We start from the raw sequence: 27,590 nt of genomic DNA, 5'->3' as shown, positions 1-27,590 counted from the left end.
AAGCCCATGGCGTTAGAGCATCCTACTTCCTATTGTTACATCCCCATCAATAACTCAAACCTTCCCAGGGTAAACAATTAATAAAAAAGGAATACAAGTATTGTGTTTGGTTGGAAGAGCAGCGTAGCTGGAAATATAATCATGCCAAGTGCTAACACCACAAACTGTAGGTGGGCTGGGAGAAGGCTCAAAGAAGCATCAGCATATTCCGGATACTTTGGGAGACAGAAGCTGGGTGAAGGAGCCCAGAACTTCTGTGCGGCCCGAGTCCTGCCTCTTCTGCCGTGTTTACATGCGCCTTCCATACCTGGCTCTGTGCTCTGGCTGCTGAATTTTCTAACAGAGATTTCACCCAAGGCACTTCCCCTAAATCAACAGGCCAGACTGCAGCGGAATTGTAAAGGCAGCATCAGTGAAAGCCATATCGCTCCGAGTGGGATTTGCATAAACTGCGCACTAAAAAAACCCTAATATTTAAAGTGCTACAACAAAGTAGAAAGAAAATACTTTCAAGCTGTATGACAACCTTATGAATATGCAAATCAGGAGCCAGAGACAATCTACTGGTTTACGGTAAATATTGAGGCATAACTGTGGAGCGTTAAGTGGCAGATTTAGGTCCATATTCCTCCCTTTTTATTTATTTATTTATTTTGGAACAGCACTTAGAGACCAATTTTATTGTAATGCACCGAATCTGTTGAGTATTCCAGTCAGCTGATAGCATTTTTAAATCATACTTATTTTGGCATTTCTTATTGAAAGCAATAGAAGAACAACCAGTGGTGATAAATTTGTTTGCGGAAAGCAGCCTTGCTTGTCATTGGTGTACACTGCTGTAACTAGGGCAAAATTACACTATAAATTTACAAATTTATTGCCCTTTTTCTTGTTTTTTCCCCCCACTGGCAGTGACCAGTTATTCATACCCTACGTGCAGAGGTGTCCCGTGTTCTGTCAAGAACCAACTGCTGCAAACTCTGTCGCTGAGCATCAGGAAGGGGACGGGGGGACCCCTCCGGGGAAGCGATGTCTGCAGTGGGCTCTGCAGAACCACGGCTCTCGTCCCCGTGCCTGGCCAGACCCGACCGTGAGCGCTGCCAGCACAGCTGGGCAAGCAGCACTGCCACAAAGGGTGTCGCTGGGCTGGATGTCATCGTGGTTCCACTTCTGTAAAACCTTTGAGGCTGACACGTGGCCCAGATGAACCAAGGAGATTCTCACCCAGTCCTAAAACAGAACCCTGCTCAACAGGTGAAGGTCAAGAAATCTCAAAATCACCCTCTTGCTGTTGGGGTATCCCATTTAAACTTCTGATTTGGGCTATCTGACTGCTTTCTAATGATACATTTATCAAGAGGATGAATGTTGTTGTATGGTTTTTTCACTCATCTGCTATGTGTCAGTCATTTCCCTGAAGCACAGCTACGCAAATGGAAAGTTCCACCCCCGAGTTTGGCACACAAAGCGCACGTGTTACCAGCAAATTTGATTTGCCCCGGTACTCTAAGATTACAAGCATTATCTTTCTTTCTTTCTATAAATTTTAAGCACGTGTAACGCCACTGAATTAATTAGGTTACTTTCATTCCACTGAAGCTAGTCTTTTTAATGCATGTCTGGAGTATGCAGTTTAGTTGCTGTTACACCTTTATATTTTCCTTCGAAGTGAGAGAATGAAAGCAAAAAATGATATGTGCTTTAAGTTGTAATCTCCGGGAATTTGTTGCGTATGAGGCAATAAATGACTGCTGCAATTGACTAAATGCCACAGCACTGCGGTTTATTTTAATTATGCTACAAAGGAATGAATATTATTGTTGTTATAGAACCACATCCCAGGGAAAGAAGAAAAGATAATTGTGTCCCTGTATCTCCTTGAGACAGTTCAGTAACATTATATTCCCTATCATTGAGATTTTCAGGGCAGCCAAATCCAGAAAGAAAACATGATGAGGAACCAACTCGGGGAGCCTGTGCACAAATAAAACAAAATAAATCTCATTACTTCCCTCCTCTGGAGCTGTGGCTGGTTCTTCTTTCATTCACCAGTGTCTGCAAGAGGGAATATTGGAAACCCTGGTAGGTTTAGGTTTGGTGGCTTGATTGTTCGGTTTTGGTTTTGCTTTTTCCCTGGTAGGCTTAGCCAGGAGGAGACTGTTTGGATGAGAGAACTGGCTGAGGATTTATAGCACGTTGTGAGGATGTCTTTTTTTTTCTTTTTTTTTCTTTTTTTTCTTTTTTTTTTCTTTTTTCTTTTTTTTTCCTATTTTCTTTTTTTTCCTTTTTTTTTTCTTTTTTTTTTTTCTATAAGTCAGGCAGAAATCTTTGCTGTAGCATTCAGCTTCTATCGGTTTGCTAACCAAAACAATTAAAGGTCTTGACTTGTGTCCCCAAAGTACCATGTCTGTATCAAAGTATTTTAAAGGTTTTCTTAAAAAAGATGGTAAAACATTTTCATTTTTTGTATGGTTTTCCCCCTTGGAGCTTGGAATGTTATGCTTGGGTCAGGTTTTCAGGATTCTCTCTGCCACCACAGAGACATGAAACGCTGTTTCCCTTCAGAATGAAAATGGAACATTTCTAGCAAAACTCACTTAGAAGACTATTAATGGAAATCATTGAGAGAAATAGGAAAAGCCTGAGGTAAAAAAGCAAAATAGTACTTTAGCCATTAAAACAGCAGTTAAAGTTGATGGAAAGAAACTATTAAAGTATCCACAAGCTGAAATGATGAAAGAAAGAAGGAAGGAAGGAAGCATGGAGCCAGCTGCATCAGCTCTTTGTGTATTCTGTTAAGCGTATAACAGAATGGTTCAGGTGACAGCTGGAAGTAACTCTGAATCTGCGGGGATTTTACGGTCCTAAGTTGTGTAGGTATTTAAAAAGTTTTATCTGTTAGCCACAGAACATACCCGGTTTCAGCTAATGTTGGGAAAGAAAAGAATACAGGAAGCTGGGGGAAAGGAAAGCCCTTCAAATTTATCAATTAAAATCTACGGCTTCCAAGTGCCAGCTGTTGAGCAGCGTAGTTCTCAGTTTGTCCCTGCTGTGTGTCCTTGATCTCCTTTGATTTCCCTTGGCTTACTGGATGCACAGGTATTGCTCAGGTTACCTAAGCCTAGCACACTCTGAGCTGTTTACTGCATCTTTCACAACATTTTCCTATATAAATGATCTCACCCAGAAATAAAGTATGTTACATCAAATCCCTCTGCGGGCTTATACGGAAATCCTCTGGTCGAAAGGGAAACGCATACCGTACCCAGACTCGCCTGCCAGTCTCTGAAAAAGATGCGAGACAGCACCAGTAAGTCAGTGAGATTTCCAGCCCGAGGAACAAAGAAGCTTGTTAGAATGAAGGAGCCAGCTGCAGGATTTTGTGTCCCTTGCTTCAGCTCAGGTGTATTTCATTTGGAAATGACGTGGTGTGGTTGGACTAATACTGTCAAATAGCAAATCTACATCTCATTCATGCCTCCAGTGCACACACAAATAAAGGCATGGAAAAACAAATACACTGCTTCCCAGAAGAGAAAGAAAGAGATGATTTCCTCTGAATATTTTCATTAGGATTAATATAGCAACCTGCAGGATCCATAGAAATAACAATTCCAACCAAGAAGCTTATGTTTAAAACCAAACCAACCGAACAAAAACAATGCACAACTTTCTCCAAACTCCCAGTTGAAATCTCACCTGATAATAACATCTGTCTCAGCCTATAAGAAGTGGGTGGGATAGAAATTGATGAGATTCTAAAGTTTTAGTAAATTCCCAGATCAGCTGCCTCCAGTCCTGAGGCCGTGCCTGCCCAGAGGGCACAAATGGGCGTTGCACCAAGTCAGTGGAGACAAGTTCCTGTGCTGCCCCTCAGCTTACATTAGGCAAATATTTTCAAAGGACCTGAGCGAAAGGCTACTGAGTTAACAGGAGTCTTTCCTCGTATTTCAGAGATTTTACATCAGCATCCTCGTGCAGATGCCAAGCAGCCCTGACATGACAGGTCGTGCACTTCTAATGTGTCGCCAACATCTGGCTCATTTCATGCCGCGGAATTTTGCCAGTGGAGCACAGGCAGTTCCTTAGACCTGTGGGGTGGAAAAAAAATAAAATTAATCTTTGCCACATGGCCCAGAAGGCTTGGATACAATCACATTTTGCAGCAGTTTTTAAAAATTATATACAAATAACGAGATTTCGCACAGAACTATATTCAGCATACATGTCCCAAATGTCATCTGCAAAGATTATTGTAAACTGAAGAGGTACAAGTAAACCCAGGTACAAGTTTCTGTGGGCTGGAAACAATAGTGAAGGTCCACGTTTATTTTAGAGAAAAGCTTTTTAAGTTAAGTGGAAAAGCAAAGGAGCAATGAGAGTTGACAGGGGCACGTGGTGTGCTGGGGTGCAGTTTCTGCATGCCAGTGGCCGGCAGTTCGGCCAGGAATGCGCTCGGAAGATCAGCAGGACGGGAATGAACCCCGATATGCCTTCCTCAGTGCAGTCTTTATGGAGATGTCGTGACATATTCCCTGCTTGCCTTTTTCCCTTTCTTCTTAAAGTCCAGGGTGTGGCCATTAGGAGACATTTCTATCCATCCTAAGGCCACCAGTGGTACAGAATAGACTGATAATGGGGATAACATATGGAAAAGGAAGATCGCCATAGAAGACCCCTGGGGAATGGCAGTCAAAATCTCCACGTTGCACAGCATTTATATGACAGCCTATAAAATGGAAATTTACAGGATAGACTATTATAACAGAACTGGAGCCTTTACAAAGTATGTTAAAGTGCTGCTTTATAACAGAATCCGAATCCACACGTCCCAGGGAAGATAATTATTTAAGTAAATTATCCGAGCCTTTGAACTGAAGGTTGAGTCTGTGGGTGATTCACAGCTCTCCAACAATAGCTGGTGACTCCACTTTCATCTAAACCAGAGTAAAATAAATAAATAAATAATCATCTTCCTGTCTTCTTCTAAGCGTTAATGCAGTCATCTCTTGCAAAAGAAAAAAGCTCTTCATTCAGGTTAAAAAAAAAATGAAAGACTTCAGCTCATCTTTAGCGTCTATTTTTTGATATATGACAGTCCAAACAGACACATGCCATGTATACATAACTCAGACTCTCAAGAATTCTTTTGAGTTGATTTCTAAAGCTTTTCTGGTACCTTTTCAATAAGTTTTAAATACTGGGTAAAATTATGATCCAGAAAACAGATTGCCAAGACTTGTACTGTGTGTAATAGCAAAAGCATACAAGGCTTGTGATATCCCAAACTTTGTTTATTCTGGGGTGCAGATGTTGGAAAAGAATAGCATGCTTAATAGCTGAGGGAATATAATAAGAACAATAATTTCTCATTTCTATTACATTCATCACCATGGTGTCCAGGCACACTTCTGTGGCATTTGAGAAGTAGATAATCCTCCTTGAGTTTCTCAAGTAGTTGTACTTTCCTTGAACTGATCTGAGTCAGGAATGAAGGGAGGGAAGTGGAACATCATACAGAAAGATTTAAAGAACAATGATTTCCTACCAATATTCTTGATTAGCTTTTAGGAAGGGCTTTGTACCAGATTACTGCTGGGAAAGTAAAACCAGTCAAGCCACCGAGAATATCAGACAAGGTGAATTATCAGAGAGAGTGCAAATTCTTCAACAGAAGAAATCAAAGAAGACAAAGATTTTTCAAATGAGCTGAAAAGAGGAGGAGGATGTCAAGAGACCTGATAAAGGAAGAGTCGCATCAATAATATGAGAGAAAACTGGAAATTAGACTGCAATCAAATGAATGGATAGGAGTTGTTGGGCCATTGGCACATACTTATAATACATATCCTTTATTATCTGAGTTTGTGCCATAACATGGCCACATTTTCTTAGGAATACTTTCTTTTTTTCCCCCATAACATTTGTGTATGACGAGAGCTCTCCTTAAAAGTCTGTGAAGCCACTATACTTTCAGATCACATCCCACATAAAAATTCTCTCTCTTATAATACCTTCAAAACACTTTCATTGCAATTTAGATTACCTGTACGTTAAGACTATTGCTTATAAACACAGCTCTCTGATTCTGATCTTTTGTTCCCCTCAATTATGTGCAGCATCTAGCCAGGGTCTTTTATCCTCTATTTATTCTACCAGCTCTTCAGCTCAAGGATAATTTTTTCACCTCGTGTTTTTATACAGTGCCTAAGAGCTATTCGTGTGAGGCCACAGTCATCGGGTGGAAATCTGCATGGGGTGGAGAGGTGGCTGCACCGTGTGGAAATCCCAGCACAGACAGGAGGGATGCAGAGAGCTGGGTAGCACGAACACTGAAAGGACAGGAGGTAATTTTTATCGTTGTTCATACTACTGTCATCCTTTCTGGCTGCTGTTAGAGAGGTGGTGGTTAGGAAAGCGATCTGAAAGCCACAAAATAGACATAGGCTTCCTTAAGCCAAGTGAAACAATTCACTCCCCAGCTGATTTCCCTTGGTGTGGAAGATGAAGCGCTCCCACAATCATGTTGTACTGAAACCACGGCTCAAGGTACACCAAAGCAGTCATTTTCTCTGCGTTGATCTGGAGCATTCAATTTGATCTCCATCTTGTTAAGAACAAAACCATAATTAAAGAAGAAGGGGAGGGGGCTCAGTGCACAAGGCCATATCGTGCATCCAGATGAGTAATTAGGGTGCCCTAAATACAGTGGTTTCCCTTCATCGCTGCAAGATGACTAACTTTCATCAGGCGTATCCAAACAGAGCACTACAGAGCTTTAGCATTAAAACTGTCGCTACCAACTCAAGGTATTTCTAACAGTCACATCAAAGGCAAAAGCTCCCACAGCGAGATCAGGAGCTGCACAGTCCGCAGCCTGGCTTTGTTATTGCACTGCTGTACAAAAACCCTCTGATTAAAGTTGCATTACAAGAAAGCAACAATAAAAGATTTCATCATTCCTCTTCCAGTCTGACCCTCCCCCAACGGGGAAAAAAAAAAACAAAAACGAAAAAAAAACAACACAACAAAAACAACTAGAATTAAGCACCGAGAGCAACAGATGTGCTCAGAAATGAGTGTGTATTCAGAGATAATGTGTGAACAGCAGGATACAGCAGAATTAAAGTCAAGGTGTGAAAAAGAAGGCTCCGGATAGGGGGACTCGCACTAGGTGTGGGTATATATCTGTATGTGTCTGTGCATGTAGTGGAATGGCTCCATCACTGTTGCCTGGGAGAAGCAATTCACTTGAGGTAGTCGTTTTCGAAGTAAGATCACGCTCATTTTGTCACTGCAGAAAATGCTAGAAATGCAGCCAAAGGCAAGGCAACGTGCTGACAGCATGCTTTGTTGGTCTTCCTCACCGTTAATAACAGACGTAGAGAAATTATGCATTGCCGGATAGCCCTTGAATATCAAGACCTAAGTGAATACGTGGCCTTTGCAAACTGACCTAGAGGATCCAAATCTAGCCCCTGCTGCGCAGATATCTAAACCACAGAAGTTTTGTCCTCAGCTGAAAGTGAGAAAAAAACCACAAACATACATTTAGTTTAAATTATTTTCATAATGGTGAGCTGAAGGAGACTGCATTTTTGAACTTTAAAATGAGTCAACAGATTAAAAGATAAAACATTTCTATTTAAATCTTTACCTGAATTATCACCTTGAAATTTTTAGATTTATATATCTTGTTTTTGCCATCAAATGCATAATACTAGAATCAAAGGTAGTAAAACCATTGATCTACAGTAAGACAATATTAATATTACCATATAGCTTTTATAATTAATTTGCTGCCAGATGAAAGGGAAACACTAGGTCCTTTTAGTGCTGGTGATTAAAGCAAAAGTAAACCTTTGAAAGCCAGATTTGCATGTACAACATGTTGCGCTAGTTCCAGCAGATGACTTGGAAATTGTTAGTACATTTAGAGTCACATTGCAGAGCTTGGAAAAAAAGACTTAGTGAATTATAGGGGGAAAATCTGATCTCTGCTACAATATTGGGAAATCTAGTAGTGTAAAGCTTGCTAGACTCATATTCTATCTTAATTTGGTTGTATGTTTTTTTGCAGGTTAGGTTTTTAGCAAATGGTAGTACCCACACTAACAGATATGTATATATAAGACCTAAGAAAGAAGGGAGAAGCCAACTGCTCCTGTAAAGATTTTGTGTATTTTTAGCAGCCAATCTATCCTGGCTTGGTTTTGCAGCTTGTCTGTATATTCATTCAAAAAACTGGATACCCAAGCTGCGACAAGCTTGATAATTTGAGTTATCACAGTTTCCCCCATCACCTTCAGTCTGAGCACTGTCACAGGTGCTTAAAGTTCGATCAGGGTATATAAGTTAGGCGCCTCTGTTTAACTATCACTTGTGAAGGTGATGAAGCCAAATGCTTTGCTTTATGCCATGTCAGAATGAACTGTCATTCCTGTTTCCAAGTTATGCTTTTCTAGAAATAGCATAAAGTACTTGAAAACAATTCGATTTCAGGTTGAAAATTGGAAGGAAGATGCCTACCTCTGTTCTGTACTTTTCCTCTGTGTTCCTCACACATCCTTATGCCGTGTGATAAAAGAATAAGGATGTAAGCTCCAGTAACCTTTTCTCATAACAAGTCCTGTGAGGTGCCCACATGTGAATCTGGGATGTCTGTGCACTGTATCTTTTAAAATCAACTTAACGACTGTGTTTTCATGGACTTCAGGGACTACGGATCCAGGCAGTCATTTCATTGCAGCTTTCTGTCTCCTAGCCTTGCAAAGCTCAGCACAGGAAAAAGAAACGATGCCCTTTATGTGCACTGCACACTGGTTGTGAACTGAAGAAACCTCCTGCTGTGGGAGCGAATGTGGTTTTCCTTCTGTTCCCCAAATACTTCATGCTGGATCAAATATAGTCAGTGATCCTGCAAATGGCATAAAGCTGTCCTAAAAAGTATATAGCTGGCATAAGCTCCATATCATGTACTCTGGTATTTTGAAAATGAGCCACAACTGATCCAAATAATAGCAGCATTGGGTTAATCTGACAGAGAATTCATTCAGCGCTAACGACCATGGAGCCATGGTCGGAATGATTTTGTGCGACTTTGTACAAACCATTTAGCTGTGCCATGAAATGATTATAAAGGCTTTCCTGATTCCCAGGTGCAGCTTGAGGCTTAATTAATTAATGCCTGCAAAGCACTTTAAGATTTTAGATGAAAGGTATCACAGAAGAGCAAATAGCATTATAAGTGAAATATTTTGAAGAAAAAACTTGAAGGAGTGATGGAAGTTTACTTGTAGCTTGAGTATTCAACTTATGCTAGGTGAGGACAGATGTATTCCCTACAGATGTTTGTGGTTATATTGATGTGATGGTGTGGTTTGCATGTTTAGAAGCTATCTTGTCTCTCTGCCCTTCTAGAAATAATTGAGAAGCCTAGTATGGACTCAAAACATAATTTGACATAATACTAAAATACACTCACAAAGGAATTTTCCTTCCAGTGCTGAATTTTCGCAGTGATTATAAATTAGTCAAGTTATTTACATCTTTCACTCTCACTTCACTTAATGATAGTCAAATAATAATAATGAAAAAATCCTGCAAACTATTTTTCCTAGTGTTGGATTTTCTTTGCATAAAGATGCCCTAAAGGCCAGCTCTTTATACTCAGTCTGCAGCCCTTGATAAACAGAGAAAGGACAGAGGGGAAGAAAATATCTAATACTTTATCCTGGGCTTTGATTTCCAAAAGGCAAATCATGTATGTTATCTTCATATAGCCATGTCCCTTACACTGACAGTTCTTCTGGTGGTTTTGTAGTTGTTTCAGTAAGGTCCTGGGGCTGGAGACGGGCAGCTTTACCGCTTCGAATGTCCCCTATCAAGATTAAAAACCAAAACAGGGTAGCAATTTTCTTATCCTTCCAAGTAATCAGGACCAAAGTAATTTCTGCTGAATTGCCATGTCCCTTTCATCCTTGCATAGTTTGTCTAATCTACATGTTTACAAGAAAGCAAAAGCACTTAGAAGTGAATGTGCGAAACCGAGAAAAATAACAATACATTTTAAAATGGGTCTGTAAGTACTAATTATTAAGCTTTATTAATATCTAAACCCAGTGTGAATTTCTGAGCCACTGTGAAATACTGAGCTTCAACCTGACTTATTTTTCCATCATTGAAAATTCCAACACCATTTTCAAGTGACTTAGGAGAACCAATAGTAACAGCTGCTTCTTGTTAGAAAGCCTTTGATTGCCCCTATGTCCAACTCTGGGTGTCATTTTACTCCCTTCCATGTATCTGAAAGTGTCTTGCCACACAATTGCTGTTCATTCTGCAACGGGATAAAAAGTGCCTTAAGTACCTTTGTTCCTTATGAGCAAAGAGTGTGTTACGATCTACTTGGATGAAAAACATTATAAAATGTAATGTTACGATTACTACATTCCATATAAATACACTTCTAAGCCTGGTTATAAATCTTCCATTCCTCTGGCTGTAGCTAACATTTAAGAGACATATTTGTAGTGTTTTCCATTCAGGTTTCCTTTAACAGCACCAAGGGGCTTCATAAGATTAAGTGGAAAATAATTATAACATCACCAATATTTTAAAAATCTTGTTACACTTTTTCTTTTCTTTGGGTAAGTGATTTACAGAACAATCATTAAATGTCAGGAAATGAATCACAGATGAGATACCGACATTTGATAGTGTTTTGTAAACAGACTAAATGAGTCCAGAGAGAGGTAGAAACTATTGATGTTTCCATAAAAAAATCTCCACAGAGCCTCTGAAAGGAGAATATGTTATTGAATGTAAATACAGGAACCTGATCAAGGAGGACTGTAATCTATTAGGGAAAGGAAGTGCTTTTGATTCCTGTTAATTTAAAAGTGAAGCTCAGGAGACCAATTCCCACCAGCTGTCATCACTTATAAAATGAGAGAGAGTAGCCCCTTTTTTCTCCTTGTTTTTGCTCCCTACAAATTTTATGAATTGAGCAGTTAAGAGGTTTGAAGACTTCCACTCCTCCACAGTGATCTACGTGAAAACCAACACGTCCCAGTCCAGTGTCAACAGGATGACAGGTGGGAGGGGAAGCTGCAAAGATTTAAGAATTGCTGATGATTTTTTAGAAGTATATTACCCCCATGTACATTATAAGAACTGAAATGCTAGTATGTTCTTAACTTTCTTTTTTTTTCTTTTTTTTTAAATATTACCAGGTAGATAAAACTAAATGGCTTCTTAGGGTCCCTGGTTCAGCTCCTGGTGTCCTGCCTGTAAAAGTTAAAATTGAACTGAAAAGAAAGGCAAATGGTAGAAAGACAATCAGAAGCACTAACGTTTAACTGCAGTAATTTAGTTGCTGGCTGAGGCTAGAGTTAGGTAAAGGGTGAGTAATAATACCTTGATCACAATAAAGGAGGAAAATTTGCTTTGCCATATGAAAAAAAAAAAAGACCAAAAATCTACATAAAGCTGTAATGCAGAGAAACACACGCATAAACATGGTAAAGTAATAAAGAGAAGAAATAGGAGGAGGGAAGCAAGAAACATAGTAAAATTGCCATAAGTAGGTCAATGTTGAAAAACAGTTAAGTAAAATGACATGTTAAAATATATAATATAATCAAATTTTGAAAATACAGCATAAATGATGTAATGGAGAGAATACTGTTGAAGTAAATAGAACCATGAGGACGATAAATATAAAATAATAAAAATAGCAAAGGAAGTACAATGACAGATTTAATAAAATAATAAAAAGGAATAAATCTCATTGCCTGAATTATTGTTTTACTGTAAATTAGTTTAGCAAGTAGGTTTTGTCATGATGTATTTTTCCTATTCCTACATCTGTACTATAGACTCTGCAATGAAAGGCAATGTTTAATCAGTAAGCAAACAGGTGCTGTTAAAAACATTCCCTGAGAAAAATAAAATAGAAAAACATGAGTTAAGTCACTGTTTTAGCAAATAGCTTCAAAGGCATTAAGGCAAAACTGTGAGGAGTGTTTATCGAGTGTATTGGCACAGTTCTAGAAAGATGAGGCTTAATTAAATGTAAGAGCGAACTGCAATGCCTTCCCTGGATCAAGCCTTGGAAGGTGAGAGGATCGTGCACCCCCAGAAACCTCTGGCATAGCCACAGAATTCTTCTGAATTCACAGATCTAGGCACACAACCCAAACAAAGTATATAATTTAAGCACGGATGCTGAGTTATGTCATTTATCCTATGCGCTTTAGCTAATATGAAAAAAAAAAGACACTTTTCTTTCTACTACCAGTTGTCTTTCTGTCTGTTTATGTGTAAGCCATCAGGTAGGATGTTTACATGGTGCTGTTGAATAAGTAAATTAGTATTTTATGCTACTTTTGATCCAAGGAATGGTATTTTTTAGTTTATAAAGTGCTTAAATTAATAAGGCTTACGCAGAGCTGTGATGAAAGTGACTTGGTCACACATGTTAAGTGCACTGAAATGGGGAGCAACGTTCTCTGCCTCCTGAATATTTCAAACACACCGATGAATTGTGGCAGGTGCCTACATCCTTGCACTTTTTCAATCACAAACCAAGTTGAATGTGGCACTATGTACCAGGAGATATATAAAATCAAGTATATTGCTGATAGGGATTTCTTTGTTTTCACACCACTATTTCTCCAGAATGAAATATGCAGTTGTGATTTAAAAAAAAAAAAAAGCAAAAGCTCCTTATGTGAGAGATTAAAAGTTAAAGTTGCTTTGTTTCTAATTTCCTTCTCTTCTATTTCAATACATCAAGTAAACGCAGCTGATTTTCATTCTGTCTAAACTCCAGCCTTAGATTTTTTTTGCATTAAACAGGAGAAATGTGGGTTTATGTCAAACAGTCTTTTAGTCAAGCACGAGGAACTAGGTCAGAGAGTTTCTAAAGAGGAATTTTACTCATGTAGAACATAAACATGCTTGCAGTTTCTTCTCTGTACCTTCCCAATTGACTCTAACTACAGAAAAGTTCATTTACTGTAATCAATATCACTTTACCTCATGCCTCAATGAAAAAATACCTTCTGTAGTCAATAGCAATTAAAGAGACAGACAGGGACAGAAATACTGATGGAGGTGAAAGCAAAGATTTATACCTGCTTACTATCTTTCCTGAATATGTAATGGAACAACTGCTAATTGTAAAATATTGTGTTAGTAAATGTTCACTGAGAAACTGCCTGGAGAGAGAATAACGCTTTCAGTGGTGCTGGAGACAAAATCTGGTTTGGGGCTGTAGTTTGCTCACTTACACAGGGTGAGTGCAGAGGAACTTCAAGAGCATCTGTGGGACCGTGCTAGGTCCACCCAGATGGAGATGGCAACAGACTTTGTGTGTAGGGCTACGTTTCAGGCATTGTGGAACTCTCTTACTTCTGATCCTGTAAAAATAATAATCTGGGGGGATCAACTGTCTTTTTTTTTTTTTTTTTTTAACAGTGAGGATAATGAGTGACTTGAATAATTTATGTAGAGCTGGTGTGGTTAATTGGCACCTGTGTTCTTTAAATAGAAATGCTGTGTGTCTCTCAGGCATTTTCATCTGGTTTACAGGGAAATCGTCTCGCAGCGTTGTCTGGCCTGTTCTGTAGAGGTCAGGCTGTCTGGATCATAATGGCTGTTATGGCCTTTCTAAATCTATGAACTGTGTCTTATCTCCAGTCTCCCCAGATACAAGAGGAAGGCTTTGTAACCTCTTTAGTTTACACACTCTGAGACCACTCCATGTGTGAACCAAAGCATAGGAAATAAAGATGATCAGGCAATTAACTTCTAAAGCACACTCCTCATCTGAACTAAGATGCTAACCGAAAAGCCAGTAGCATTCCAGACCCGTGAAGGGAGAACTAAAAAAAATAAAATCAAGAGCAATGAATATACTGTGTGATTCGGGTCATAAAGTACACACTGAGGGAAATTCACCTTCCTGCAAAGGTCCTGTAAGAAATCCCATGGCAGCTGTACGTTGAAGGGCTCAAGGCTGTGAGTGCTGGCTAAAATACTGAAATTCCTAGCCAGTTTGAAAACCTAACCATAAGGGTTTAAAGATTCTTGAGGAAATTGTTACTGTAATGAGTTAATTTAACCTGTAACACACTCCTTTCATAAGGCAGTTCCTTGCCATTATTAGAGCATTCATTTGCATTACAGTAGCGTGTGGCATTTATCATAGCAAAGCATTTCCTTGGGCTTCCATCAAACAACTAGAAAAATATCCAAACAACATATTAACATTGCCTCTCATTCTATTTATGTTTTCTGAGATGCTATGCAATACAACAAAGGTTGGCAAGACCTGTAACTACAGTAAAGAAAGTGGTAAAAAAAAAAAAAAAAAAAAAAGAAATCAGCTTGCAATTACTTTGTGGACTGTCAGTTACTTCATGTTAACGTGGACCTGCTATTAACTGGCTACGTAAACCAGTTAATTTATCACAACTGGAATCTGATTTCAGTCTACTTGATTTAAAAAAAAAAAAAAAGGAAAGAAAAAAGTGAGGATCTGCTTGTTTAATGGTGCATAAACCCTTCCCCCTAACTTGATATTAGACAATAAATTCGACATGAAAATTTTATTTAAGTGCTTTAAAAAGCAGAACTTGGAGTCATATATTTATTATCCTCTCTCTAGCTGCTTTTATTAGAATTACCAGTTTGTGATCTAGTGACTCTAATGACAGGATCATCAGGACATTCTCCTCACCACCCTTTTTGTATTAGAGCTGAAGTAAAAAGATAATAATGCAAGATTCAGTCAAGCGTTTTCTGCAGTTCAAACTGTCATTTAAAATGTACAAACATTCCTGAGAAAGGGAGATTCTTTTCTTCTTCCATCCTTTTATTCCTTTGTGGTAACTTTCCCTAACAGTATCTTTGACAGCTAAACATGGTTTCTGACTTCTAATCAAAACTGCATGAGCTCAGTCAGTTCTTCCTCCATCTCCCCATCCTTTGCCAATGCCTACCCTGTGAAAGTCATATTTAATGCCCCCACTGAAAGACTAGTTATCACATAATTATTTCTGCAGTCTCTCTGTTAAACCTTTGTTACTCCAGCAACGTATTTAAATGAGGTGGGGGAAGACTGTAATTGAAATGTATAGGAAATCTATAACTTGCAAATGGAAACACAAAAGGAAAGGAGTGTAACTGGTGCAGAATGGAAGCACCACCTTGTGAGCTTCTGATGACCTTTTAGAGGAAACAGCAATGATAATTATGTGCTGTATGGCTGCAAAGCTTTTCAACAGAAATGTGTGTGTGTGAATCTCAGAAAGAACACTTTTTAAACTCTGCAGGCTACATCTAAATATGATTGTCCATTTGGAAAAAAAAAAATAATCAGCCAAACAGTAACATAGCATCAGAATTCCTGTGTGATGGTTTTTCCCAGTATAAATCCACTGGTTTTCTGCCTTAAAGATGTATTTCAATATCCATCAGTTCTCTGAAGTCAAGAATGGAGGAGTTTAGAGCTGGATTTTTGATTCACTCCCATCCATAGCAACTAACAAGCTTGACAATATGCAGCAATTTCTTCTTAAAACTTCACATTTAATATTCTTCAGTAAAAGTCCTCTTCTGTTTGTCTAGTGCAAGCCAAGACAGGTAAAGCAAATTAATTAAATCTTCTTTCATTGACACTATGATGAAATCTTACTGCTATTGTTTGAAAGCTGATGCATCCTCTTATCCCTTTGTTCAGAATCTGATGCAGTGAAACATCCTGTTTATTTGATGGCAGGAATGAGGAAGGTGCTCTCTGCAAAGGAGAACAGTGGGTACTTTGTCGGCTACCACCACTCAAGTGAAATCCAGGTCATGGTCATGTTGATTTCAGACCTTTTTATTAGTCACTGCATTCTGTATTTCATGCATGCATTATTTCCATTGTGTCTTTTTCACTTACTGTGGTATGTATGAAGCAGCAGACAGAGATTTGTGTGTATAGAACAATGCAAAAGCATTATGGTGAAATAACAGTGAAATAGTACTAACATAATATTGCTTCAATAAATTGTGAGAAGTAAGTAATGCCAATAAAAGAGCCTTTGTATCAGTATAACATCAACGCTAGGGAGTGTATTAATCTCACAGTAACTATTAAGAAATAGAGCAATGCAGAAACTATACAAAGGAACCGTTACTGAAAGAATGAGATACCAGCTGTTGTGAAACCTGTGGAAAGTATTTTGAACCAAATAACTATTAAAGACCCCTTCCACACAACCTTCCCTACCGAACATATGCAAGTAAAGCAGAGGTCCAGCACTTTCCCCAGCCTTTCTTTTCATACTACATGCAGGCTGCTTTAGAATAATACGCTCAGCTTCAGAATGCTGTTAGACTTTTTTCAAATGTTTTATTCATGTGTCACTTGACTGTTCATTTGCTAAGGGTTTACAAATGCTTCATCAATTATTAACAGTCCTGATACCTACTTGTTATTTTGTTGTTGTTGCTTTTTTTTTTTTTTAAGGAGGTGTTGGGGGGAAGAGAACACTACAAAATTAAGAAAACAGAATAAAATAGGAATTAAATAATTTACATCTACTTACTGCATATATCCAACTTAATTTTTAAAGGAAAACAGTTATACTCGAGAAAATTGAATTAAGTGTTTCCAGTTTTTCCCAAGAAGCACAGAACACCTATGTTCTCTCCTGGTGCATGCAGTATGCTAAAGAGATCACTTTGTACGCTCTCAAGAAAGAGAATACGCAGAAGACTGTTTGAAAACAATCCAATGAATGAAGATCACATCACCTTAGTAAAAAAGTGAAGAGAAGATGTGCTCTTGCATCTGAAGAGATGTGTATCGTAGTGCCTAAAAAAGGACAAGGTATCTAATGTGATGTCTGTCTTTCAAACCCTCATGTCTCTGAGAAACTTCTGTTGCTTTTCCATTGGTACAGCTCTATGAATAAATATAGTGGCAAAATTGAGACTTAAGGACATTCTGATATATTTACCAAAGTCTTCCTTGTCTGCCTGCTTAACCTCTGCAAAGGAGTGGTACAACTTTTCCCTCTCCCATTACAGTGCTAGTTCCACCATGTTGGAGAAACACAAATCTTTTGGTTTTGTTTTCCAAAGTCAACAGAATAATGACACGTGGAGTTTTCATTTTCATTAGCTATTTATAAACTATTTAATAACTGCTACTTCCAAACGGAAAATAGGAGAGTTTCTTGCTCTTCCCAAAAGAATTCTTTGTTTCTTCCCAAAAGAATAAACTGAAAACAAAATGTTGCAGAGCTGACTAAAAACTTGGACTTCTGGAATAGCAGCCTTTCCACAAATGCCTTCAAAGTTGGTCTGTTCTCTTGTCCCTTTGAAAAATTGTTTGGGAAATCTGCAGTTCTCAATGCTGAAAGCCCTGTTTTGCTGAGCAGATCAATACATGGGATTTCTTTCTACAAAGCCCTTTGAAGCTCGAGCAATTGTCTTGATGGGCTCTGACTCACTCCCAGGAAGAGCACAATCAATTATCTAATCTCATGAAAACAAAGTACAGGACCAAGCGCAGGCAGCATGCAGTGCCATCGCTGGTTCTGGGCAGCACAATGATGTCTCGCGCAAAGTATGGCGAGAAAATACAGCAGTGATTATAAAAACGGCAGCCTGTTTTTAAAAGCTGACAGTGGCCTTTCAAAGGGAGCAGAACATTAAACATGCGGGTGGTTACGCAGTCTGCGATATGCATTGCACATGATGTTGTTGCTGTTAAGGACTGGAGATGGAGGCTGGAGGCTGCCCTGCCAGGCCTTCACCTCCTGTGCATGAGCAGAGTCCCCAGGATGCATTCAAGGCCAGGCTGGATGTGGCTGCGGGCAGCCTGCTCTAGTGGTTGGCAACCCTGCCAGAGCAGGGGGGTTGAAACTAGATGATCTTTAAGGGCCTTTTCAACCCAGGCCATTCTATGATGCTGTGATTCTATGCCCCATAGGCCACAGATTCCACTGTTTTGTATTTTTTTCCCCTCAGAGTTGGGTGCTCCAGGCTCTACCTGGGCTCTGCTGACTGGGAAGAGGAGGCCTCAGACAACAGCAGGCCTAAAGCTCGCCAGCCAGGCCCCAGGAGCTCAACATTACAATGGATTTCTCTTTGGGGGGTAAAAGAGCAGAGATGCTATGATTTGTTCAGTGCTGATAGCATTCTTGCTAACAGAATGTGATAGTTTTGGTTTGGATGTGACTCTCCAGGCTTCGTTCATCCCTCAGGGTAAGGTGTGGACTTCCCCTCAGGCTGCTCTTTCCTCTGCCGCTCCCTGGTCCCTTTAGTATTTTCTTGCTCAAATCCACAGACAGGTTGGAATCTTTACTCTGAGTCATATGCACATTCACTTTCCAATCTATTCTCTGTATGTTATCAAATAAAAGGTTAATTTCATAATCATTTTGCAAGAGGCAAAAATGCCAACACCCACCTCTTTTATTTTAAGCTGTTTTATAGTTAAATAGAGCTGCGTTTATTTCACGCCACAAAATGAAATAGACTGATGTGTTTTTTTTTTTTTTTGGTTGGGTTTGTAATCTCACAAATGTATAGCAAATACTCTCAACAAATAGCAAGGAGTACTTGTTCATGGAAGAGTTAATTACAGGACACACTCCGGCTGGCTCGCAGACTTTGGCTACCCTTTTCTAGAGGAGCCAGAGGAGCTGACCTGCCCGAGTGTGCTTTGGGTTGAGGAGCGAGGAGAGCATCTGGATGTGCTGCCAGCCCGAGCTGCAGGTTTGAATCCCTGCTGGTGAGCTCGGGATGTCTGGTGTGTTTATCTCAGCCACTCGGCGGTTTTACTACTCACTGGAAATGCAGCCAAAGGCAAGGCAGCGTGCTGATAGCGTGCTTTGTTGGTCTTCCTCACTGCTAGTAATGGACTTAGAGAAATGAGTTGTTATGCTAAGTATCAAGGTTAAAATGGGATGCTCTTGGAAGGCTGGGGTTCTGCCTTCCTGGCCAGGCCTGTGAATTTCCTTCCCTTCTTTCCCTGCCTAGGGATTTTGCTGCCCACGGACTTTGGCTTCCCTAAATCACCTTCCCTCTTTCCCTGAGTACTTGGATCCAAGGAGCTGGCTGACCACGAGGAGCACTCATGCCAAGGCAGATGTGTGGCACTGCTGATCGTGCCAGGAGTCTGGGGCTGTTTGTTAATCGACGGTATGTAAGGGCAGTGGGGAGCTCTGTGAGAAACAGGCCTTGATGCATTGCCCCATACCCCTTGAATTTTAAGACCTAAGTGAATGCGTGGCTTTTGCAAAGTGACCCAGCTGATTCAAATCTAGCCCCTGTTGGGCAGATATCTAGACCACAGAAGCTATCAACTAAGCTAAGCTGACATTCATTAGTTTTCTTGTCAGCAGTTTCTGAAATGATGCCATCTCCAGGGTGGAACATAGCAGCTAATTAATAGTATTTAATTTACAGTGTCATTGTGATACCCCCACTAATACATAATTGCAACAACATTATTAACAAAAATATTAATCCTCTTTGTCACCCAGGATGTTTCTCAAATCATTCTGTAGATGATCAGATTTGTCAGTCTGGCACAAAAGAAACCAATGTTATTTTTGTTATTCTTAGATGCAGCTGAGCTTATTGTTTGTTTGTTTTTAAATGATTGCCTTCAACTTTTAAAATCCACATTTTTCATTTTAACTTAAATTGTGTTTTATGATACAAATATATACTTTTCAACTAACTCTTATACTTACAGGCAACCAATTATTATACCAGGAGAGCCTGGAGTTAGTATTTTTGGTTTCAAAGCTTCACTTTATTTGAGACTCTATAAATAAAATTCTCATGAAGTATTTATACACCCTAACCGAGCTCAGAGGAAGGAACAGAAGTAATGGGTAAGTAATGGAGATACTATTTGTGCTTTTACGTTTTAAGAACAGACTGTGTTTTTAAACCTGCTTGAATTTTTAAATGAAAACTAAAGCTTAGTTTTTGCATTAAAATGAGACTCATTCAGTGTGGGGGAGATGCTGCATTTGTTAACTCTTTTTTCACAGTGATCTGGTTTTGTAGATTTGAAATAATTTGTACTAGATTTATACCCGCAGCTAGCTCTATATAAGAGACAAGCTGTCTTATATCCCTCTCCTATATAGGTGCATACTTCTTATAGATGTCTGTATTTGTATTCATAAACACATACTCATATAGCAGGTTAGTCACTTGCTAATTTCTCTAGCTATGTCACTAAATACATCGTGTACCTTACTAATTCCTCACCTCCTCATTGTGGTGATGTCACCTGGCCTCTGCTGTTTCAGTGACGTGTATTCAGCATCTGAAACCTTTCTACAGGTGGTTTTGGATAGATTTTGTGTAGTCCCGATATCAATGAAAACTCTTTGCTGTTTTCTAATCTAATAACTAATCTAATATGTACATAATTTACTGGCATGTATGTAGTATTTATCATGGTGGGAACAGATATGAAATGTTTCGATAGCTTTCATCACACTCATTTGGGTTGGAATTTGTCTTCCTCATTGTGCAGCGGCATTCATTCCATTAGCTGCCATCCCAGTCTTGCACCAATAAGTTTTTTGTATCAGAAGGTGCTGTCAACTGTGCTCTCTGTCTTTGGACTGAATTTGCAAATTGCCAAACACCTTCAGCTCTTATTTGCAGCAGTGAGAACTAAGTTCACAGCCCCTTTCTGGTATAGGACTTGAAGTAAACCAAATTCATCAGTGTAACTAACTGCAACTCTAAAACAGGTAATTGCGTCTGCCTGAGATGATATAGTTCACATATATATTTATAACTCTGATCTTAAAAACTTTATTTAATTAGAATTTAGCCCTTTTTTTTCTGAGATTTTTTTTTTCTGTATATTTCTGCTACTCCCACTGTTTCTAATTTTTATTTTAGGGTTTCTTTCTCCATACAGGGTTTGTTTTTGGTGACCCTTCAGTGCCTTCTAAAGACATTTCCTGCATGCATTGAATATGATTTGATTTAGCCCTTCTTTTACCCATTTTATAAATGTTTCTGAAACACACGGGTGTAACAATAAGCTATGATTCAGCACATTTCCATCACATAGAAATCAAATTTCAGTGGCTCTGATTACTCCTTATTGTACTGAGATCAATAGATGGGAGAACCCTTAACCTAGCAGCATGCCAGACTGCCCGACATGTATTCATAAGAAGAGTCTATAAATTCAATAGAAATACTAGGTTGAAGGGGGCATTCATGCTTTGAATAGCAAGGTTTGTGGGTTGTTTTTTTTTTTTTAAGCTTTTCTACCTTGCTTTACACAAATTGGATTTCTAAAAAGGCTTTGAGTCCTTCAGAGTTTGTACTTTGTAGCTGGGTAAAAAAAGAGATATAGATTGTTATACAATATCTACCAAAATAACAGTTCTCTAGTGACTGAATGACACTTCATTTATATTCCCCAATTACAACATTAATTCTAAATTTCACTTGTTAAAACTGCTTTCCCATTCTGAGGTTCTATATTGCACAACATATGACATTACAATATATTGTATTTCATTAAAAAAATAATTTCTAAACTAGATTGATATATACTCAAGTCAGAAGGGGCCCCACATTCCTTTTTAAACTCAGTGATAGGAACCTGGAATAGTCTATTATTTCCACTGGAACTAATGTAGATTTTAGCGGTACAAAGAAGAGCAGGACTTGACCCTCACTGCAAAGATGGATGGGAAAAATGTTATGTCACTATTTGCAGTACTACATACCACTCTAATAAATTAAATGTCGTGCCTTACATTAAATTCATTTTTATGTAGAATTTACCAGTCAATAACTGAAATAAAGGATGCAATTTTGTCATAAAACTTAAGAACTATATGATTTTCCAAGTTAGCATTTCATTTAGGATAAGCTATTGGATTTGTACAGAAAAATAAGATCCAAGTCAGTTTAGTTTCTTTGAAATATTTTTTATCTTTTCTGTGCTATTGTTATTTTTATGTTTCAAATGATGTTAATTAATATATTTCAGAAACTTGAAGGTGGCAATATCAGTGGTTTATGCAGAAATATGCATCCTATATCCTTGCTCCTAAGAGCCTGCATTCCTACTGGATGAAATCTGTATTTGTTAGGGGAGCAAACACCATTCTTTTGTACCAGTTAAAGCTCATCTTTGCTTTACTTCCTCTCTGCAACAAAAATGTATGTCATTTATACAGCCTGAGAAATTAGTGTTCCACCTTCCTTTTCAGGAGAAATTCTGTCTACAAGACGTGTCTAAAAGAATCAGAATCATAGAATGGCTTGGGTTGGAGGGTTGTTTAAGATTTTGCTGCTGAAACACTTTGACCCTTCTGCTTCTGTGAAGAAAAAAAAAATCAAATCTGTTTTTATTTATTGAAAAATGGCCTCTTAAGATCTGATGAAATTGTGTTACTAAGATGTATACTTTGATGAATTTGCACATATGTATGGGATTTGTGAGGAAGGAACAAGAATACTTTCTTTTGGCAGGTATTACATCTTTCTCTTTCATGGAGTATAATGTTTTTTTTCAAAGACATGAAATCAAAAGCCTCCTGCCAAAGGCAGCTTTGTGTGGTAGCTGGTTTACTTTTTCTTGGAAATTTTGCCATGGGCTATTTTTGAAAAGTACGTTGCTGTTGAGGGTGCAGAGCAACACATTTGTTTCACATGAATGGTGGCAAATTCCAAGACTGACTTATGCGCTTCTCTATGGTTTTCTAGCATTGGTTTCTGAGAGAGCCAGACATTGTTATGTGCACATTGAGACGACATTGCTGACTCCAGCTATTAAAGATTTATTTGGCTTGAGAACATGTTTTGGTTTTGCAGATGATTTCAAATGGCAAGGAGGCTGAATGCTGGCACAACAGATAGTACCGTGTGATCCTGATGAGGTACCTGATAGTGAAGACAAAGTAAAAACAACCTTGATTTCTGCATGCGTGTTATTGCAGGCCTTCTGAGCAAGCAGTGGCTGAACTAAAACTGCATTTCACAGGTAATTCTTATCAGTTTATTTACCGTAAATTAAGTCTTGTGATGTTCACATTTTTTGAAATGAAAGTCAACGTGAAGTTTGTCTGATCACCCTAAAGTCATTTTATATATTGAAATATCTAGTTCAGGATTCATTCAACTCCATGCATGCATCAGTGCTTGAATATGTTAGCTTAACCAAGAAGATAAAGCACTTGTACTGTTTTTCAAGGCTGGAACTGAATGTTAGAGCTTCTGGGTACTTCATTTCTTGGGTGAGGGCAAAAAGACAGTGGTGGATCTGATCTTCACCGTAGATGATCCATCAGTGTATAGTTCTGTTGGATGTTATGCCTCTGGGCAGATACAAACACAGACCTCTGGCTACATGATTTTCTGCAAGAGTTTGCAGTTCTGGTAATCAAAATCATTTCCTATTTATATAGGAAATATATAAAGTGCAGCACCCAGTTCACCATAATAAAGAGGTGAGTCTTCGCTGTCTGTTAGAAACTCACACCTTGAGAATAAGCAAATGTTTTAGACCATGTCTGCAGCCCGGTAAGCAATTATTTAATCACAGCAGTATAGCTGAGCATTGCAGTCTTCTGTACTCCTAAAGTGTAATACTTAGTAAGGAGACAATAACTAGATAAACATAAATGATACAGCATAATGCCTTTCTGTCCTGAATCATCACAAGGCTCAATATTCTATAGATCATGTAATCATTTCATTCAGGAGCATAATAAAAGTCAAATTGGTTTCTGAGAGACAGTTATATATGGTAATCTGTTTTACTGCCCTCTCCTACTGACCATATTTGCAATGTAATATTAGTTTTGCTAGTGGGATTCTGGTAGTGGGGCTCTTGTAGACATATATGTATATATAGTTTATATTTACTGAACCATTATGAAAACTGAGTTGTAAAGTTCTAAGAGAAAAGGGTTTGGAAATATTTAAAGTACGGTGCACTGGTAATGGCTATAAATTCAGGTGTAGCACATTTTTCTCCTTGTTAAAGAAGATTTCAATGGTTATATTTCCAAAATATCCTCAAAAGATTTTAACTTTATGGACCTCATTAAGTCAAGAATACCACATTCCTAATAGCAGAAAAGAGGCAGGTTTTATTGTAAAGATGCAGAAGTGGGCCTCTAGGGCAACAGTTTCCTGTAGTCTTGGGCATACTACTCTGACTCGTCATCAAACATACCTTTGATATAGGGTCAGTAAAATGTCCTTTTGTCTCGCTTGTTCCGGTTGTAAATTATTTGGGGGCAGAATCTATGTTCTAAAATATTAAATGCACAAGACCTACTCCAATGATTTATGCTGGAGTCATTAAGTACTACTGAAATACTATTGTTTAGCTTAAAAAGCAATAATTAAACAGTTTTGTAAACCGAAGTTTGATTTGCAAATATAAGTCAATTTTGATAAACATTTCATTAAGTCCTTACAATTTTTTTCTGAGGTGATATGCTCACCATTTTACAGATTAGAGAACTGAAATGCACAAAAATAGAGAAAAATTGTTGCAGGTATAAAATATATCAGAACAGTTCCTAGAAATTTCATGTCAAACAGGTGGTGACTAGATCTCTTTTCCACACTGTTTATTATTTTGATGCTCAGTATAGTGGGGGGTTGAGCAGGCTAGACTCAACAAAAGTCTGGTGCCTGAAGGACTGAGTCACATCTTCCACAGGCATTCTTATAATGATGCTCATCACTGATGTAGCCCATGCTGGTAATACCAGATTATTGAACAGAGATTGGAAATCACAGTGAACATGGTGGGGTATTGCTTTGCAGCAGGTTTATGACCAGGGTAAGCGTCCTTTGTGGAACAATGAAAACAGGAAATACATTTAAGCAGTTTGAATTAAACTATCCAGAAATAAGGGAAATATATACTGATTCCTGTTTTCATTTGTGACTCAGTCTACATCTTTGTACATCTCTGCTAAGTTTTACACTAAGTTCCATATATGCATATGTAGAAAAAGAACCTGTCAGTCATTGTACTCAGTGCTTGATTATTCAAGAATTTTCAGTAAGAGCTGCTCTTCTGCTTTTCACAGTTGCTGATGCTGCCTTGCTAATCTGAATGTATTCAATACAATTAGAAAAACACTTTAGGAACTTGAATGGTCCCAGTCTGATTGCTTTATCACTGATATAGCTGATTGACCTATTTCCATGCAGCTTAAAACACCATCTAGCAACCTTTTCTCCTGGGTCAAGCTGACATGCACTTTACAGATGATCATTGTCTTCTCATTGCTGGGTTATGTATTCAGCAGGTCAGCTTTTTTCCATATTTAGCACTTCTCATTAAACACAATAGTACATCTCTTTCACAGATGTTGCAAAACTCTTCATGGAGAATATTTTCATCAGAACAGAATTCCTTTTCTACTTACTTATTGTCCAGAAAAAGACATTAAATACCTGAAATTATTAAGCATATTTCTGGTCACAAGAGAAAAGAGATTGATAATTTTCTTTGGCTTCTCTTATACAGATATCTTAGGAATTCTAGTGCAAAGTATTTTTTTTTTAATTTATTTTTGGAATTACACACATGCTCTTTTGCATGCTCTTTTATTAATATGTGGTCTAAAAAATTCAGAGTTCTGAGTGGACCTTATTTTGATAGTGCTTTGGCAAGCCTGGAATCATGTACTGTCCTCATTTTATCTAAAGCAGAATAACACAAAAGTTAAAGAAGACTTTCACAAGGTCACAAGAGAAATTAGCTTTTCTGCATCAAGACTTATAGGTCTTACAGGACTATACTTCTTCCTTGAAGTAGTTTCTTGTCAAATAGAAGAACCTCAGGAACGTTTTTAGGTATACACCTTTAAATTAGAAGAGTTGTTGAAGACAGTAGAAACAAGGGATATTAAGAAAACAGTTGGTTTCATCTACTGTAAATGTGCCTGTGGGTTGGTATAGCCACCAATGTGCTTTTTTTATTGTTATTATTCTTTCTTGTCTGCCTGCTTTCTTTTTCTCCATTGCTACAGCATGTCTTCATTGGCTAAATCAATCTTTCCTGTCCTTCTGTTTTTTATTAAAACCATTGTTGCCTTTTGTTGTATGTCCAGAATTGATCCCTTGTGATGAGGAAAGGTTGGGTGGAGGGAGGGCCATAAATAGAGTAAATCACAGCCAAAAGAGCGTGATATTTAACAGCTTGGGTTTGCAGCAGTAAAGGGCAAATTTGCAGGTGTCACACAGAGTGCTTTCATCGCCCAGAGGGGCAATTCCAACAAGGACTGCCTGCTGCAAAGTACAATGGTGTGAGGTGATTCGGGGGTCACCTGCACACAGTTCTCTTGATGGATTGCAGAAACTTTCTCTTGTACTGATCTTAGCTACATCCTTGCTGCCTGGGGTTTTCTGACAGGCCCTTTCTTCTGTCAGTAATGGACTCTTGCCTCCTGTTCAGTATCTTTTTCAAGGTAGTTACAGAAAATCCCCTGTGATCTATTGCATAGAGTTGGCAATCCAAAGAATTGTGCCCATGGTGTACTACTTTATTCTTTGCTCTCTCCAAAGCAGTTGACCCTTTTGCAACATTGGCAGTTGGATTAATGTACGCAATATGCACTTTGCAGATAATGCTATTGACTACATCTTCATGTATTGAGGGAAGGGAATCCAGGAGGGTAAATGGGATTTCTGGTGACTGGGAGGAATGTGATTAACTGCCTGATCTAATGCCCGCTAAAGTGAGCAGAATGATTCTGGCTAATTCCATTGGACATTGAAGCAAAGCCTTTTTGGACTGGAACTCAAACAGTAAATTTTAGTAGCAGCAAAACTGAAGGGACGAAAGGGGTAAACTTCACATGGTAGTTATAGCAGAGTAAAGCTGAAATACTGTACGAGGTCTTTCTAGCAGCGGTCATTGATAAGATTCGGACCACTGAATCCTTGCCAAGGCACCATAAACAAACAAAAAAGAATAGTTTTAACATTAGAAAGCTTTTGTTCTTTAGTAACTGTACAAATAATGCCCACACACGTGCACAATTTGGAAAACTTACAGGCAAAATGTTGGAACTGGAGTTCTTCCAAATTTAGATAATGTACACCAGAATTTAACCTCTTGGCTTAACAGAATGGGTAATAAATGGCATTTGTTTTTGTGCCAGCAATTTCAAGGAATTCCACATCCACTGATACATGGCAGTAAGCACTTCTTTTTCCTGAAGTAAGAGAAATAATAGAGGCGTAAAGAGACACAGTACAACTGCTCTTCAGATATTTCATTTCTGTAAAACTGGTGCAGCTCAGAACTCTACACCAATTAAAAATAAGTGAATTACAAAGAAAAATCAGCTGTGAGAACATGGACTAATAGGACTGGAAGGGGAAAAATAATAAAGTGGATACATATTTTGAGAAGTGCTCACAATAAATAAAAAGGAGAGACACTCTGCAGCCTCTCCGTTTTTGCTTTATATAGAGTGATGCTCAAGGCAGGGTGATTCATGTGATGAAATAGAGGATCTGAGCAGATAATAGTTTACCAATTCCCTGAGCTG

General features: G+C 38.5%; 1 protein-coding gene across 1 annotated transcript in view; it reads left to right on the top strand.

Annotated features, from left to right (window-relative positions):
- UNC5D (unc-5 netrin receptor D) overlaps positions 1–27,590 on the top strand; it is a 296,261-nt gene that overhangs the window by 70,736 nt on the left and 197,935 nt on the right. Inside the window, exons 4-8 of the mRNA XM_035562690.2 lie at positions 6,205–6,347; positions 15,749–16,885; positions 19,045–19,206; positions 19,766–19,907; positions 22,879–23,047. The gene's annotated coding sequence lies outside the window, so the exon portion shown is untranslated. The remainder of the gene's footprint in view (positions 1–6,204; positions 6,348–15,748; positions 16,886–19,044; positions 19,207–19,765; positions 19,908–22,878; positions 23,048–27,590) is intronic.

Source organism: Cygnus atratus, chromosome 27 (genome assembly GCF_013377495.2).
Source record: "Cygnus atratus isolate AKBS03 ecotype Queensland, Australia chromosome 27, CAtr_DNAZoo_HiC_assembly, whole genome shotgun sequence".
NCBI classification, from domain to species: domain Eukaryota; kingdom Metazoa; phylum Chordata; class Aves; order Anseriformes; family Anatidae; genus Cygnus; species Cygnus atratus.
The sequence above is the reverse complement of the archived record's forward strand: the minus strand, read 5'-3'. Positions and strand labels throughout refer to the sequence as shown.